The following is a 15,000-nucleotide window of genomic DNA, read 5'->3' as shown; positions in this document are numbered from 1 at the left end:
CTCTGTGGAAAATAGAATTGTGAACGTCAAAGCGACAACGAAACAAACAAAAAAAACCTCAGTGATACAAGCGCCCTCTCCTCCTCCCAAAGCTTCCTCCTTCCCCACTAAAAGTTATCAAACACCACCCAACCCAACCCCTCCTCCGTTCTGCTTCAAAATATCAAACCATGGGGTAGGTATGAGTAACTGCGAACAGCGTGTAATTCAGAACGATTCGTATACCGCCCCACTTCGAAGCGCTCTTAACGGTTGCATTTCACAATTTAACGTCTGCTTCGACCTTTTTCTAGTACCTTACCAGTCAAACATCAGCTATTTCTGGCTATTTCCGCGCTCTTTCTTCTCTTCGCGCACCACTGTTGACCAACGTTACAAACGTGCTCTCAAAATCCTAAAATCAAGGGAAGCAAGTTGTAGGACTTGATTTTTGACACAGTTTGAAATAGTTGATTTTGATCGGATATTGTTGAATGCGCATTACCAGTGCTGGGAGAATTTAGGTGGCAGATCAGAACGTCAGTTTTGACTAGAATCTGCAAAACAGTGTCGTTTGCAATTAGACCATGGGATATTTTGGCGTGAGTTTATTTGCGAACGATGCTGCACAGTTACTAGGCACTCTCAAAAGACACACACACACACACACACACACACTATGTCTCTCTCTCTCTCTCTCTCTCTGTCTCTCTTTTTCTTTCTCTCTCTCTCTCTCTCTTTGTCTCTGTCTCTGTAACGCTTTATCCATCGATAACTGGGTTTCAGCGTTTGATGCAAGACGAGCATTGCCTCCATGACCTTGGTAGATATATTTATCATGCAAACCGACGTCGTTAATGCTTTTTCCCTTTTCTTGACTTTTACTTTTGAATATTCATTTGACACCGTTAGTTATGTTCATAGTCCATTCACGGTTCACTCTAATATTGTCAGTTTTAACTCACTCAGTACGGCCAGTCCTCTCTTCTCCTCTACACAGACCCCTCGGATGTCCAGTGGGTGTCTGAATGACCCAACCTTTAGCTTCCGTCGTCAGAATTGTGGTATTCTTTGTCAACATTCACGTCTTCAGTATAAGAGCCTTCCGCTTGCAATATTTTGATGATGGTAATTGGGGTGAAACGCTGTTAACGTCGTCTCTTTCGCCGTTCGTATGGAAAGAGTTAACGGGTCATATGGCCTGTACAATAAAATTCTTGCGCTCTCAGATTGAGAGCATTTGAACTGAATGCCAACAGAAGGTGTTTCTATTCAGACGTAGCAACATCTCCTTGCCCAATGTGTGGCGAAAGCCCAGAAGATGAAAATAATTTCATATTTAACTGCAAAAGATACGATGAATTGCGAAAAAAAAACCCTATCATTTTCAATACAGCTGCAGCGCAGAGAAAAGATATGTTCGGCATACTGATGACAGAAAATGAAGATATGATACCTTCACTTGCAAAATATGTATCTGAGGCAATAAATATACGGAAAACGTCCATCATCGGTCCAAATACTCATCAATCAATTAAAAATTAGCATGGGTTCTATGAGGAAAAAAGCATAGATAAAAAGGAAGGGCTACATTTGGGTGGTCAATCTCGACATTGTAATATATGATGTGCTCGTTTTGATATGATGGGTTTTGATGTTGAGGCATCGATAATTATTTCATGATTTATATGTACTTTAGTATGTGTTTGTATTGATATGATGTGTGTCGATGTTACATACGTAAACATTTGTTATTATGATTTATCTGTACTTTGTTTTCTGTGTACTGTCCGAACCTTGAAGACGAACGACTGAAAAAAAAGGCACATTACCCCCCTATCACATGTACTTTAAGCTAAAGACAAAGCGCCAAAGTGTCGCAAATCTCTTATTAGTCTATGTTGTTTCAATTCTGGTTTTTTGTTTGTTTGTTTTTTCCCCTTTCTGTCCATTTTATCTGTTTTGATCATTTTGTTCTGATTAGTACCTACTATGTCACTAGAGCTTTACAGCCAATGACATTAAACATTTCAGTGTTCAGTGTTCTCTCTCTCTCTCTCTCTCTCTCTCTCTCTCTCATTCCCTCCCTCTCTCCCAACCTCACCACCCTTCCCACCCCACCCCACCCCCCACGCCCCCACTCCCCGCCCACGCCGACCCCCCTCGTCTCACCCGTTCCCTGGAGTAGTAGGACTTGCTGAAGGCCAGTTTCTCAGCCTCCTGCTGACCATACAGGGTCCTCCACTGGATCTCGGCGGCCTGAGCGCTCCGTACGGTCCATGCTGTTGACCACGATGGCCGCCTTCAGCCGGATCAGCGTGACCGTGATGGAGGCCACCATGCGGAACTTGCGGAACATCTGGGGTACATATGGAGTTGGTATGATTATTGTATTGTTTTGTATTGTATTGTATTGCATTGCATTGCATTGTATTGTATTGTATTGTATTGTATTGCATTGTAATGCATTGCGTTGTGCTATATTGCATAACATTCTATTGCATAGTACCGTACCGCACTGTACTGTACTGTACTGCATTGCATTGCATTGTATAGCATTGCATTGTATAGCATTGCATTGTATAGCATTGTATTGCGTAGTACCATACTGTACTGTACTGCATTGCATTGCATTGTACTGTATTGCATAGCATTGCATTGTATAGTACCATACTGTTCTGTACTGCATTGCATTGCATTGCATTGTACTATGTTGCATAGCATTGTATTGGATAGTACCGTACTGGACTGTAGTACTGTACTGTACTGTACTGCATTGCATTGCATTGTACTGTATTGCATAGCATTGCATTGTATAGTACTGTACTGCATTGCATTGAACTGCACTGCACTGAACTGAAATGCATTGTACTGTACTGTACTGCACTGTACTGTGCTGTACTGTACTGTATTGTATTGTATTGTATTACTTCTTTTGTCACTACAGATTTATCTGTGTGAAATCCTGGCTGCTCTCCCAATAGAGGAAAGCGTGTCACTACTGTAAACTGAAAGCGCCACTAATTTTTGTTGTTTTTGCAATTTTGTATTTTTTTCCTGCCTGCAATTTCATATCATGTATTCCTGTCGAAGTGGACAACCCTTTTGTTGCCATCGGTTCCTTTATCTAAGTGCATGCTGCACACGGGACCTCGGCTTAGCGTCTCATTCGAATGACTAACGTAGAGACCACTGCTCAAGGTCCAGTGCTGTGGAGGGGGGAGGGGGGGGGGGCGAGGGGGAGGGGGGGAGGCTGGCGACTATGGGATTCGAACCAGTGCGCTCAGATTCTCTCGCTTCCTGGGCGCTCGCGTTACCTCCAGGCCATCACTCCACAAGTGGGTCTGTCGGTGTGTTGTTTCTGACTTTGTGTGTGTGTGTGTGTGTGTGTGTGTGTGTGTGTGAGAGAGAGCAGGAGAGGGGGGGTGAGGGGGAGAGGGGCTGGAGGACGGGGTTGTGAGGTGTGTGCGTGCGTGCGTGCGTGCGCGCGCGCGCGCGCGCGCGCGTGTGTGTGTGTGTGTGTGTAATTGAGAGAGAGAGAGAGAGTTTGTGTTTGTGAGAATGAATGAGTGAGAGTGCGTGCGCGCGCGCGCGCGCGTGTGTGTGTGTGTGTGTGTAGAACTTGCGGGACATCTGGCGTGCGGGACATGGCGGTGGTGTGTCAAGGTGTTGTTTCTGAGTTCGTGTGAGAGTGGTGGCGTTGGGCGGAGGGTGGTTGTTGGAGGACGTGGGGTGTGTAGGCGTAGATGTTGTGTGTTTGTGGTGTGTGTGTGTGTGTGTGTGTGTGTGTGTGTGTGTTGGGGGGGGGGGGGGGAGAATTTGGGGCGGTGGGGGGAAGGGGGGCGGGGGGTGCTGAAGGGGGTGTAGCTGTGTGTATTGTGTGAAATTGTGGAACACCTGCGGGGACACGGTCTGGTGTGTGGGTGTGATGTTTTTGGTGGAGAGGTCGAGGAAGGGTCGGGTTTGGATGTGTTGTGTATGTGTGTGTGGAGGTCGGATGCGGGGGTATTGGTGTGTGTGTGTGTGTGTGTGTGTGTGTGTGTGTGTGTGAACTTGCGGTGTTTCTGTGGACTTCATCTGAGGGGGGAGAGGGGGGATGGATGTTGGTGTGTATGTATGTGTGTGTGTGTATGTATGTGTGTGGGGTGGGGGTGTTGATGGGTTGCAAGTGTGTGTGTGTGTGTGTGTGTGTGTGTGTGTTAAGGGGGGGGGGAGGGGTGTACGTGTGTGAGGTGGGAAGGTGGTGTAGATGTATATCGGGGAAAGCGTGTGTAGGTGGGAGTGTATGTGTATGGAGGGCGTAGAGGTAGGGATGTAAACTGTATGTATGGGTGGGTGGTTGGTGACACGGATGTATGTATGTATATAATTTTATGTATGTAGCGGGGTGAGGTGTGGTGGTGTTGGGGTTAGAAGATGTAGATGTGTGTGCGACGGCATCGCACGCACCACTACCACACTCCTCACAATACGCACGATCCCTGTTAGTAGGGGGCATTAAGTCCGAAAAACAGGTGAAAGCTGCACTTCGTGATAAAAATATTCTGTTTGGTTTTTCTTATTCCTTATTCATTTGTGGTTCATTTAAGCAAGGGATCCACCTTATCACTGCACCGGAAGTGGGTGTGGTCAGCGTCTAAAGTAGGTCACTGAGTTCAAAACAAATGACACTTATTTTCTCGGTTATTTCGTTTTCTTACCCAATTTCACACGTGGAAATGTCCAGAATGTGGTCTCCGAATGTTAATTATGCTGTTATGTACTTGCTATGTTATGTAAATGTCTTCAGGAGTGTTTCGTGACAAAAATAATAAAGATAAAATAAAATAGAAAATAGGTCACAATGTCAGTGATGCTAACTGGTCGTTGTTTAATCTCAATGTACACTGTTATGTTGCTCATACATTTTAAAGAACATGTACATATTTTTCATCTTTCTCTGGGCTACTTGTACCCTAAACAATATATATATATATATATATATATATAACAACAACAACAACAAACAAAATAAACATAAACAAAAAAAAGAAGGGGGAGGGGAAAAAAGATGTGTCTAGATCTTTGGGTGCCGTTTATGACAGCAACTAAGCCTCTTTTTGAATTTCTTCTGCTATGAGTTGATATTTTGCAAAGTACTTCAGTCTCTTAAGATATGACATTGATGAAACTGATATAGCAGCTCAACAATCACCTTTGTTTCAACAATCTCATCCACCTATTTCAGTCTGCCTATCGTGCTGACCACAGCACCGAAACCGCTCTCCTCCACATCCTGAATAACCTACTGCTAGCGTCCGACTCAGGACAGATCTCCCTTCTCACTCTTCTCGACTTGTCAGCCGCCTTTGACACGATAGACCATTCAATCCTTCTTTCCCGTCTTCATTTTACATTTGGTATCAACGGCACTGTTCTAAACTGGTTCAAATCTTATCTCACTGATCGATTCCAGTCTGTCATTGTTGATAATTTCCGGTCTGAACCCGTTAAAATTGAACATGGAGTCCCACAGGGATCTGTTTTAGGCCCTGTGCTCTTCACACTGTACACTGCTCCTCTCGCTGAAGTTATCAACCGCCATAATGTCAGTCATCATTCTTATGCTGATGACACTCAACTCCTGAAGAGTGATACACCTGAAAAACTGTTGTCGCTCTTGCAAGAAACATCTAACTGCTTCCTGGATATTCAAAATTGGATGACTCTAAATAAGTTACAATTGATCGCGGACAAAACTGAAGCAATGATCATAGGAACTAAACAAAAACTCTCTTCCATTACAACTGATACAATCAAACTTGGCAGTACATCCATCCCTCTGTCCAGTTCAGTCAGGAACTTCGGCGTTGTCCTTGACAACACACTGTCCATGCAAACATTTATCAATCAGACATGTCAATCCTGCTACTGTCAACTGCGGCGCATCAGTTCCATCCGGAAATATCTGTCCATTGACGCAACATCTAGACTTGTCGTCTCTCTCATTCTCTCTCGCCTTGACTACTGTAACTCTCTATTGTCTGGTTTGCCTGCTTCATCCATTCAGTCCCTTCAGCGCATACAAAATTCTCCTGCCCGACTCGTCCTCAGAAAGAAAAGATCTGAGCACATCACTCCTCTTTTGCAACATCTCCACTGGCTCCCTGTCTCACACCGAATAAAGCACAAGATCAGCTCTCTGTGCTACAAATGTATTCACAAATCAGCCCCTTCCTATCTCTGTGGCTGCCTTCACATCTACACTTCATTTTGCTCACTACGATCAGCTTCGGATCCACTCCACTTACGCATACCCAGATTCAAACTCTCGACTGTTGGCCGCCGTTCTTTCTCTGTCTCTGGACCTTGCAGTTGGAATGAACTTCCTCTTTCGCTTCGTCAAGTCTCCACACTCAGCTCTTTCAAGTCTGGCCTTAAAACCCACCTCTTCCCAAAATAGCCTCCCTTCCCTGCCTCTTCCTTGTCTTTAGTTTCTCCAGTTTTAGAGTTATGCGTGCGTGAGAATGACTGGTGCGAAAGCGATTAGATTTGTCTCTGCACAAGATTCAGCGCTATATAAGTACCATTATTATTATTATTATTTATTATATACTTGTAATTAAAGAAAATCAATCGTAAATCTGTGAATGTAAGTATAATCAAGGTCGATCAGCTCTGCCAATTTCCAGAGGCACCACACGCATGTCTAAAACATTTTTGCTTGGATACGTTTTTAATTCATATCAAGCATTCACCAAAAACCGCAAACATATAGTATATGCTCAATTCGCTTGTTTTGCCTTTCATTCAGCACTGACAGACAATATCGTACTTACTAGATTCAATGTGGAGAAGAATGATTGTAGAACAGTAAAATCCTTCTCATTCTCATAAGGGTAAAGAGTGCTTCCAAGGAAGGGTGGTGGGTCTTGTCGCTGATGCTTGACTGCCTTCTGTCCTGCAGTCCTTTACAGCAGTCCGATGTGGGAGGATAAGGAGAAATTTTAATATACCGTTGCGCACACTGGTGACTGTAATTTCACATTTCACTTTTTTTCTTGCCCAGGGCATACACAGGTTGGTCCAATGACTCCATGCTGCCCTGGATGCTCCACCGCAGGCTGCACGACGTCCATTACATGTTTTGTCATTGCGATTCAGTGCACATTTTCTGATAGCATGGCCAATGTTGCTAGTATGTCTGTCCAGATACTCATGACGTGCAGCATGGAAGTCTGACCAGGAAAGTGTACCAGTGGCGATCTCATGTTCATCTTCAATGACACCTTTGCAGTGACTTTCTTATTTGATTTTTGCCTCTTGACTCCTTCTGGACCATAGGGATGCAACAGTACTCCAGCGGACTCGGTTTTTGGCTGCTCTCTTCAGCCGGGCCTATGTCCATCCGGCTATGTCTTCATCTCATCCTCCAAGCTTCTTTTCCAGGTCTGCTTTGGTCAGCCAGCTCGCCTCCTGTCTTGTGGTGTCGTCTGGAGGCTTTCGAAGGGTATTGCTATCTAGCCCCATTTCCTCTTCCTGATCTCCTCACTAAGGGGCATCTGGTTGGTTCTTCTCCAGAGGCAGGCATTTGATACTGTCTCTGGTCATCTGATCATTTGAAATATGGTGCAGGCATTTATTGATGAAGGCCAGTCGTTTGCTTGTGTTCGTCTTGGTTGTTCGCCATGTTTCAGAGCCACACGAGAGGACTCCTTAACGTTGATGTTGAAGATCCTCAGTTTGGTGTGAGTGGAAAGAGATATAGAGTTCCAAATTGGCCGCAGGGTGTTGAAGGCATGCCTCGCTTTGTTGATGCGGTTCTTGATGTCTTCATCCGCCCCTCCATCCTTGCTCACTACGCTGACACCTTTGCAGTACACCAACCATTCACTTTCAGTGTTGCGCGTCTTGCTTTCAAGTCTGACGGCTGGTTTTGCACTAACGTTACATGGTGGTATTTAGACATCTTTGGAGGTCAGAGCAACTGGATGCACTTTTGTGTAGGTGACAGGGCGGGGGGGGGGGGGGGGGATTATTTCCATTCTGGCTGACACCGATTGCTGAACTAGGGGTGTGAAGTGCATAATTGCATCTGCGTCTTCATGCTTATTCTGCATCAAATATCCCATGGAAGGTGTTTCCCGCTGTTGTCAATCTTGAGATGTGGTCAATTTTATCGACCGCTCCAACTATGTAAATGTTTGTCATCATTCTTGGCGGAAGAACTACACCGTCTGTTTCAAATTTTTGCTATACACTGTTTGCAATATCTGTTGAAATAGACAACACATGCTTGTATGAGATTCCAAGGCCAAGGCTATGAAGGATTTCAACCAGCCCTAGCTTTCTTGTCTGACAATGAACTTTAAGGCTAGTAGATTAGGAATGATGTCTGTGTCCTGTTGCGCTGCATATGTGATGTTGCTTTTAATGATTTTTTGCATTTATATGCAATTATCTGTGATATACTGACAACAGTTTGAATCTGGTGTGGAGTGGTTAATTCTTCAGTGGAATCTGGCCCACTGGTCATCATGCTGATGGGCGCCTTTAAGGTGAAATGTATACAATTTTCTTGACATTCTGTGGATGAATTTGCCATTAAATGAACTATCTGGCTACAACAGATCACTTTTAATCAGCTCAGCGGTTTTTGCAAGATGTGAAGCTTCTGAATCATAACTGCGTGTTTCTTGATGGTGTCACCGAGGTTTTTGTCAAACATTAGGACAGTTCTCTGCCTTGTAAAGTGGCAATGGGGTCTGGAAGAGCTGTGCGAAGTTTATGTTTGATACGTGATGAATGCACTTCAGTTTGCTCGATTCCTGATTGTGCCAGTCCATACGTGTATATTCTACACAACTGAGACATATCATCGTCCATGTTTTTATTTTTCTCTCGTGAGTTTGCATTTGACAGATTGTCAGCACGTCTATAGAGTTAAATGAGCATGTGTATGGTACACATCTATTGTTACCATGTCCCCTGAAGCAAATTTAACTAAAAGACTTTTATCCTGAAGCTCTTCTGCACAGTTTCTCATCTTGTAATCAAGTCCTAAGTCCAGCTCCTTGCAGTATACCCTGATCACTGTTTAAAAAAATGCATTAATTTATTCGCATGAATACCAAACATGTTTCTTGTTTTCACAGGACTAGCACTGGATTTGAAATTCTTATATATATATATATATATATATATATATATATATATATATATGCTCCCAGTCTCCTTTTAGAGGTTGTCCCTGCTTTCCTCTGTTCTACATCTCTTCTGCCACTTAGAAAAATGTAGAAACGTTGCTTCATATCCATCTCCTTCATCAAAGACAGATCAACAGAATTGGGCAATGTCCTAATCTTTTAAAATCAGCAAGGGTTTCAGTAACATAGGCGTAACCAGCACATTCTCACTTGGTTGGGCAGATCAAAGTTTCTTGTGATGCTGTTTGACATAACGCACAAAGATTCCAGTTGATTTCCACCACGTCTTCAGTCATCGACCTGGACTGTGGCGGATCACAGCAACAACATACTTGTCTGCATTGACATGAAATAACTCTCTGAGAACAAAGCAAGACAGCTGTGGCGAGCTCATTTCTTTAAGTTTCAATTTCACATTGTTCAGAACCCTGTCGACTGTGAAGGCCTCTTCAGGGCTATATGCTCTAATCATACGAAAAAATCAATTTAAGCATACTTCGTTACAGAATAAGCAATCTACAGGGTTGTCAATAGCTACCATTAAGTCCGTAAATTAATTAGGTCATTTTGTCTTGTACAAACTAAACAATCCCTTGTTAATTTTCTTCTCTCTCTCTCTCTCTCTCTCTCTCTCTCTCTCTCTCTCTCTCTCTCTCTGTCATTCTTTCTTTCGTTATTTATTAATTTATCTATTTATTAATTTATTTTTTCACTTTTTTTTTGTTAATTGTACAGTTACAGTTATATAATACTTTCATCTAAAAATTAAACGCAGTAGCAATACCCTATTGTTGATTACCACACTTCAATAGCAGATTTTTTTTAATGATTTTTTTGTTAATTTAAAAAGAAAGAAAGAAAAAGGCATAACACTTTCGTTTTAAAAATCTAACTTTTGTCGCTAAGGATTGCCGTACTTCAGTTTCTGGTCTGCCATGGGCGATGAGAACAACCAAACCAGCGCAGTGCGCGCGAAGCGCCAGTCTCTGAAATAGGGAAGGTGCTGACAGCTGCGGGTCAGGCCGGGGTCACGCCACATCCTGCCTTGCTAACTACTATGGTGTCCCATTCGCGTGTGAGTGGTATAAATGGTCTTCGTAATTAATTTTAATTAATTTTTACGCTTGCCACAAGCCACTGGAAAAGTGGATCCCTCGCTTAATGGGTTCATTAGGACTTATTGTACATGTATGTCAATTATTATGTTTTTATCACAAAGTGCAGGATTTATATTTAATGCCCCCTACTATGTAGACCTTCTGATCCATTCCCTTCACACACACACACACACACACACACACACACACACACACACTCCCCCACCCTACCCTCATGTTTACCCTCTCTCCCTCACACACACACACACCCTACCCTCACTCTTACCCCCCCCCCCCCCGCTCCCCCGCACAGACACACAACCATCCCCCTACCCTCACCCTTACTCCCTCTCCCTCACACACACACACACACACACACACACACACACACACACACACACACTCACCCTGGACACAGGCGGAGGGGCGTTCACATCCCTGTCCACCTCAGCCGACGACTGCGGCGCCACCATGGTGGTCCTCCTCCTGTGCTTCAGACGGCTGCAGGCCACGGCCACGGAACCACTGGGCCCCGACCACCCATCGCGCGCCGCGGACAGCGCACGTCGCTGCTGGTACATGGAGCGCATGTGCTCCTTGAGCATGGTGGACAGGTCGAAGTGGACCCGCTTGCCGGGCACCTCGGTGAAGGACCGCTGGAGCCGCCCGTAGGGAGAGACGTACACGCCTTCCCTGGCTGGGCCTGAAGGGTTCTTCCCCTGGGCGGAGTGCACGCCGTTCATGATGGCCCAGGACGTGGGTCCTTTTCCCTTGGCGTGGATTCCGTTCAGCACTGTCGATCCTTTGGAGTGTGGTCTGATCGTTGTGGCTGTCTGGATGTCGTCGGCGGCCGCCCCCACGGTTCCCTTGCTGGTCATGATCCCGGCTTCGTTTGTACCGATTCCGTTCATCGCCGTAGGTTCCTTACCGTGAGGACGACTCCCTTTCAAGATGGGTTTGATGGGGGGGATGGAGGCACAGTCCCCTGGGTTGGAAGCCGTCGGCAGGGATGTGTTTGAGATGCTGTTGCTGCCGCAGCCTGCCCTGAACAGGGATGACGAATTGCCGCTGTCGGAGCCGGACGCTTTAGGGAGGATGGAGGGAGGGGGGCTGGTGCTGGGGGTGGACGTGGTCAGCCGGGAGCGGGAGGTAGGGATGGAGGGCATGGAGGTGGCGGTTGTGGTGGTGGAGGAGGAGGGGAAAGGATGGCCCTGCCCGGTGGGAGAAAAACCAGGGTGCTCCACGAAATGTTTGTCCAAAGCCGAGCTCAGAATCTTGTCCCTGGTGGAGGTCATGGTCCTGGAGCGGTACAGACGGCCGGGCAAGCTGTGGGTGGAGACGGAAGGCCCCCAACCGCACACTTCGTCTTGCGCGTGCAGGGGGAGGTCCACACAGCCCTTCTCCGCCTCCAGGGTGGTCAACGTCCTGGCGGGTCTGGAGAACTTGGGGCTGGGGTTCACCTGACCCTTGCAATCCACGTAGGAGATCCGGACCTTGAGACCCAGCTGTTCCTGGGAGATGGGCCCCTGCTGGTCCATCATCCCTCGGCCTGCCAACCCCTGACTCCCGTAAAACGCCGGACGTCTCCACAAGAACACTGGGTGGGGTGTGCAGGCGGTTCGCCTGCCGCTGGCGTTTGGGTGTTTCTCTCTGGCTCTTCCCTCCGTCAGGTCCTCAGGGCTGACAGTCCCCTGGTGGGGAGAGGCGTGCGAGTGTGGAGGAGGAGAAGGGGAGAAGGCACAGGAGATGAAGGGTCTAGGTTCGTTTTTCCTTCCGCACCGCTCCCCCACCACTTCTATCTCACACTTCATCGTCAAGTTGTTCCACATGGCTTGAAATCCATCATCCTTCTTTCTGTGTCATCAACAGTATTGATTTCAGGCTGTTTTGTTTGTTTATTACTCTCCGATTTGTAAAGGACTTCCTCGTTGACAAAAAAACAAAAAGTCAACAAACAACTACTACTTGTTTCGATACGATTAGTTTGACACTTGTATTTTATTTCTCACTCTGTCTGGAAGCCATGAACGCACCAGTACCCCCGTTCTGTTTGACAACAACAACAACTCAATTCACTGCAGTTCGGTTCACCGCGCCGCTTTCCATTCACACACATGACAGACAATGCCGGCACAGCGCACACTGAACCCCCACACAGTGTAGCACGGAACCCGTGCAGCAGAGGAACTATCTTGGAGGTCTGAGAGTTGACAGACGCCAAGTGGAGGAGCGGTGGTATCAAGGCAGAGAGAGGGTCTGAGCCCACAATGCGATTCTTTGTGTGACGGCCTTCTTTTTCCTTTCTGGCCCTGCACAACAACCACAAGCGCCTTTCGGTATTGTCTTTCTCCCTTTGACTGGTTTTTTTTATGTCGATGCCCACCCCCCATCTCCTATCCCCACTCACTCTCTCTCTCTCCCTCTCTCTTTCCCGCTCTCTCTCTCTTTATCTATATCCCCCCCCCTCTCTGTGTCCCTATTACGGCCCCTTCTGTCTCTCTATCTCTGTGTCTGTCTGTCGTTTGTCTGTGTACCCCTTTCTCTCAGGTAATTATATCTGTACTTCGCATTTGCTAGTAAAGCAACATGGATACAAAAAAACACTTAAATCATGAACCGTGGACTATGACACATACCTTTTTCTCCATTTCGAACAAGCAGGTACAGAACAACTTTCATTGTCGGAATCTTCCAATAAGTCTCCTCTCTCTCTCTCTCTCTCTCTCTCTCTCTCTCTCTCTCTCTCAGCCACGCGAACCTTACCGACAAAAGTGAAAGAGCAGCTCAGTGAGACAGGTAACCTACACTTGGAAATGGCTCAAACCTCAGCCTGTAATGGATCGAAATCAGTCACCACCACCACCACCACCACCCCGAATTTCACAGCCCGACACGCCTGACAAGCCATGGGTGGAAAGCCCCATAAAGCAAACACACAAACAGATCTGACTCGGGCAATGTCTCTGTCTGCGCATATCTCAACGTGGTGCTATGGTGTAGAGCAGTGCATTGCAGCACGGAGTGAGCGAGCGACTCCAGCCAGCGGTATTAACAGGTCGTGCTTGGTTGTGTTCGGTTTATGCTCCTTTCTGTGATTCATTGAAACTTCTGTCATCAAAGCACCTTGATAGAATGTGACTGTCTTGCTGAAATAGAATGAGAAGAACTGGATTACGTGGGGGAGGGGAGGGGTGGGGGGGGGGGGGGGGGTTGCAAACTGCCGTTTGAAATGTGCGGTATATGCAACAGTCAGTCCTAAAGTAAATCAGCAGACTATTCATTGACATTTCCTTTGTCCCCTCAGATTAACCTCGTCTTGAGCTTTTCTTTCTATGCATTGGTTTCTCTCTCTTTCTTTCTTTTTTCCCCCCTTTGTTCCACGTTCATAATGTCTGTATGTGTTCAGACAAGCATGTGTGATTTCTATCTTTTGAGCACTGGTCCTTGGATGTCAGCAACAGCAAAATCCAATAACATAGGACAAAAATGGAAAAAAAAAAAATAACACAGAAAATAAATAACCCATACCTAGCTTGAATTCGAAGAGAAATGATAACAAAAAAAATCCATGTCAACACACGATGGTTTATATTCACATAAATGTATAGACTAACTCCTTGTCTAAAAAAAAAAAAAAAAGAGGAAGAAAAAGACAAGACGGAAAATATTATGTTTAAATACACACCTCGAAGAAATCATGTTTTCCGCACACACACACACACACACACACACACACACACACACAGCACGCGTTGTCACTAGGCCGTTCACAAAAGAGAGAGTGAGAGAAAGGGGAGAAACTTTTCAATCAGACACGCTTGAACAGAACGCCAAGTACGGGGGAAAGAGAGTCAAGGAGAATAAAAACCACTTTATCGTTGACTGTCAAAATAATTCAATATATTGGATTGCGGCAAATGGACTTGTTTGGGTGTTGGCAACACTGCCCACAACAGACCTGTTTATTCAATGTGCGTGTGTGTCTGTGTCTGTGTGTTTCTGTGTGTCTGTGTGAGACAGACAAGCAGACAGAAACAGTGACAGAGAGCGAGAGACCCTCCCCCCCCCAGCCCCCTACCCCCCCTCCCCCTCCCACACACACACACACACACACACAAAAGAGTGTGTACGACAGAGAGAGAGAAGAGAGATCGAGCGAGCGAGAGAGCCCAGTCTCAAGACTCAAACACTTTATTTCTAAAGGATAAAGATTTTAAGCATTGAAAGAAGACTGTCATATCATGCAGTGACCAACGGTCAAATGTGTCAGCAACATTTAATCAGTTTATCTGAGAAGTACAATGGCGATTTGATTTTCGGCGTTCATGTTTTCTGGACAGCACTGGCTGTAAAGACATGCCTAAGATGGGCATGTCATTACCTGCTCCCATTCGGTCTTCCAGCGCTCCATTTACTCCAATCTCCGTCCCATTTTTCTTTTTCTTTTTTTCTGTTTATCGGTGTATTCACAAGGCTAAATTCACAAACATACATTCACACATACGCACTCACACACACACACACACACACACTGTGTTTTCGAAAGCGTTTTCACGTGTTTCAGTAGTTAGTCAATTAGTTTACAAGTCTGTTTGATAGCAAATCTCTTTATTAGCTAATTTGTTTCTGTCTAGTCCTTTATTCACGAGTTCATTTCCTTATTGAGTGTAAACTGCCTCAGACCTGGTTTCAGACCTTGCTCAGGCAACATTTAGTGTACACACCGCTGAACGACAAGC

At 45.6% G+C, this 15,000-nt stretch overlaps 1 protein-coding gene across 1 annotated transcript in view; it reads right to left on the bottom strand.

Annotated features, from left to right (window-relative positions):
- LOC143276537 (cyclic nucleotide-binding domain-containing protein 2-like) overlaps positions 1-2,293 on the bottom strand; it is a 26,656-nt gene extending 24,363 nt beyond the window's left edge. The window contains exon 1 of the mRNA XM_076581096.1: positions 2,152-2,293. The gene's annotated coding sequence lies outside the window, so the exon portion shown is untranslated. The remainder of the gene's footprint in view (positions 1-2,151) is intronic.
- Positions 2,294-15,000: the final 12,707 nt, after the last annotated feature.

The sequence above is a fragment of the Babylonia areolata genome, chromosome 2, assembly GCF_041734735.1.
Source record: "Babylonia areolata isolate BAREFJ2019XMU chromosome 2, ASM4173473v1, whole genome shotgun sequence".
In the NCBI taxonomy this organism is placed as follows: Eukaryota; Metazoa; Mollusca; class Gastropoda; order Neogastropoda; family Buccinidae; genus Babylonia; species Babylonia areolata.
The sequence above is the reverse complement of the archived record's forward strand: the minus strand, read 5'-3'. Positions and strand labels throughout refer to the sequence as shown.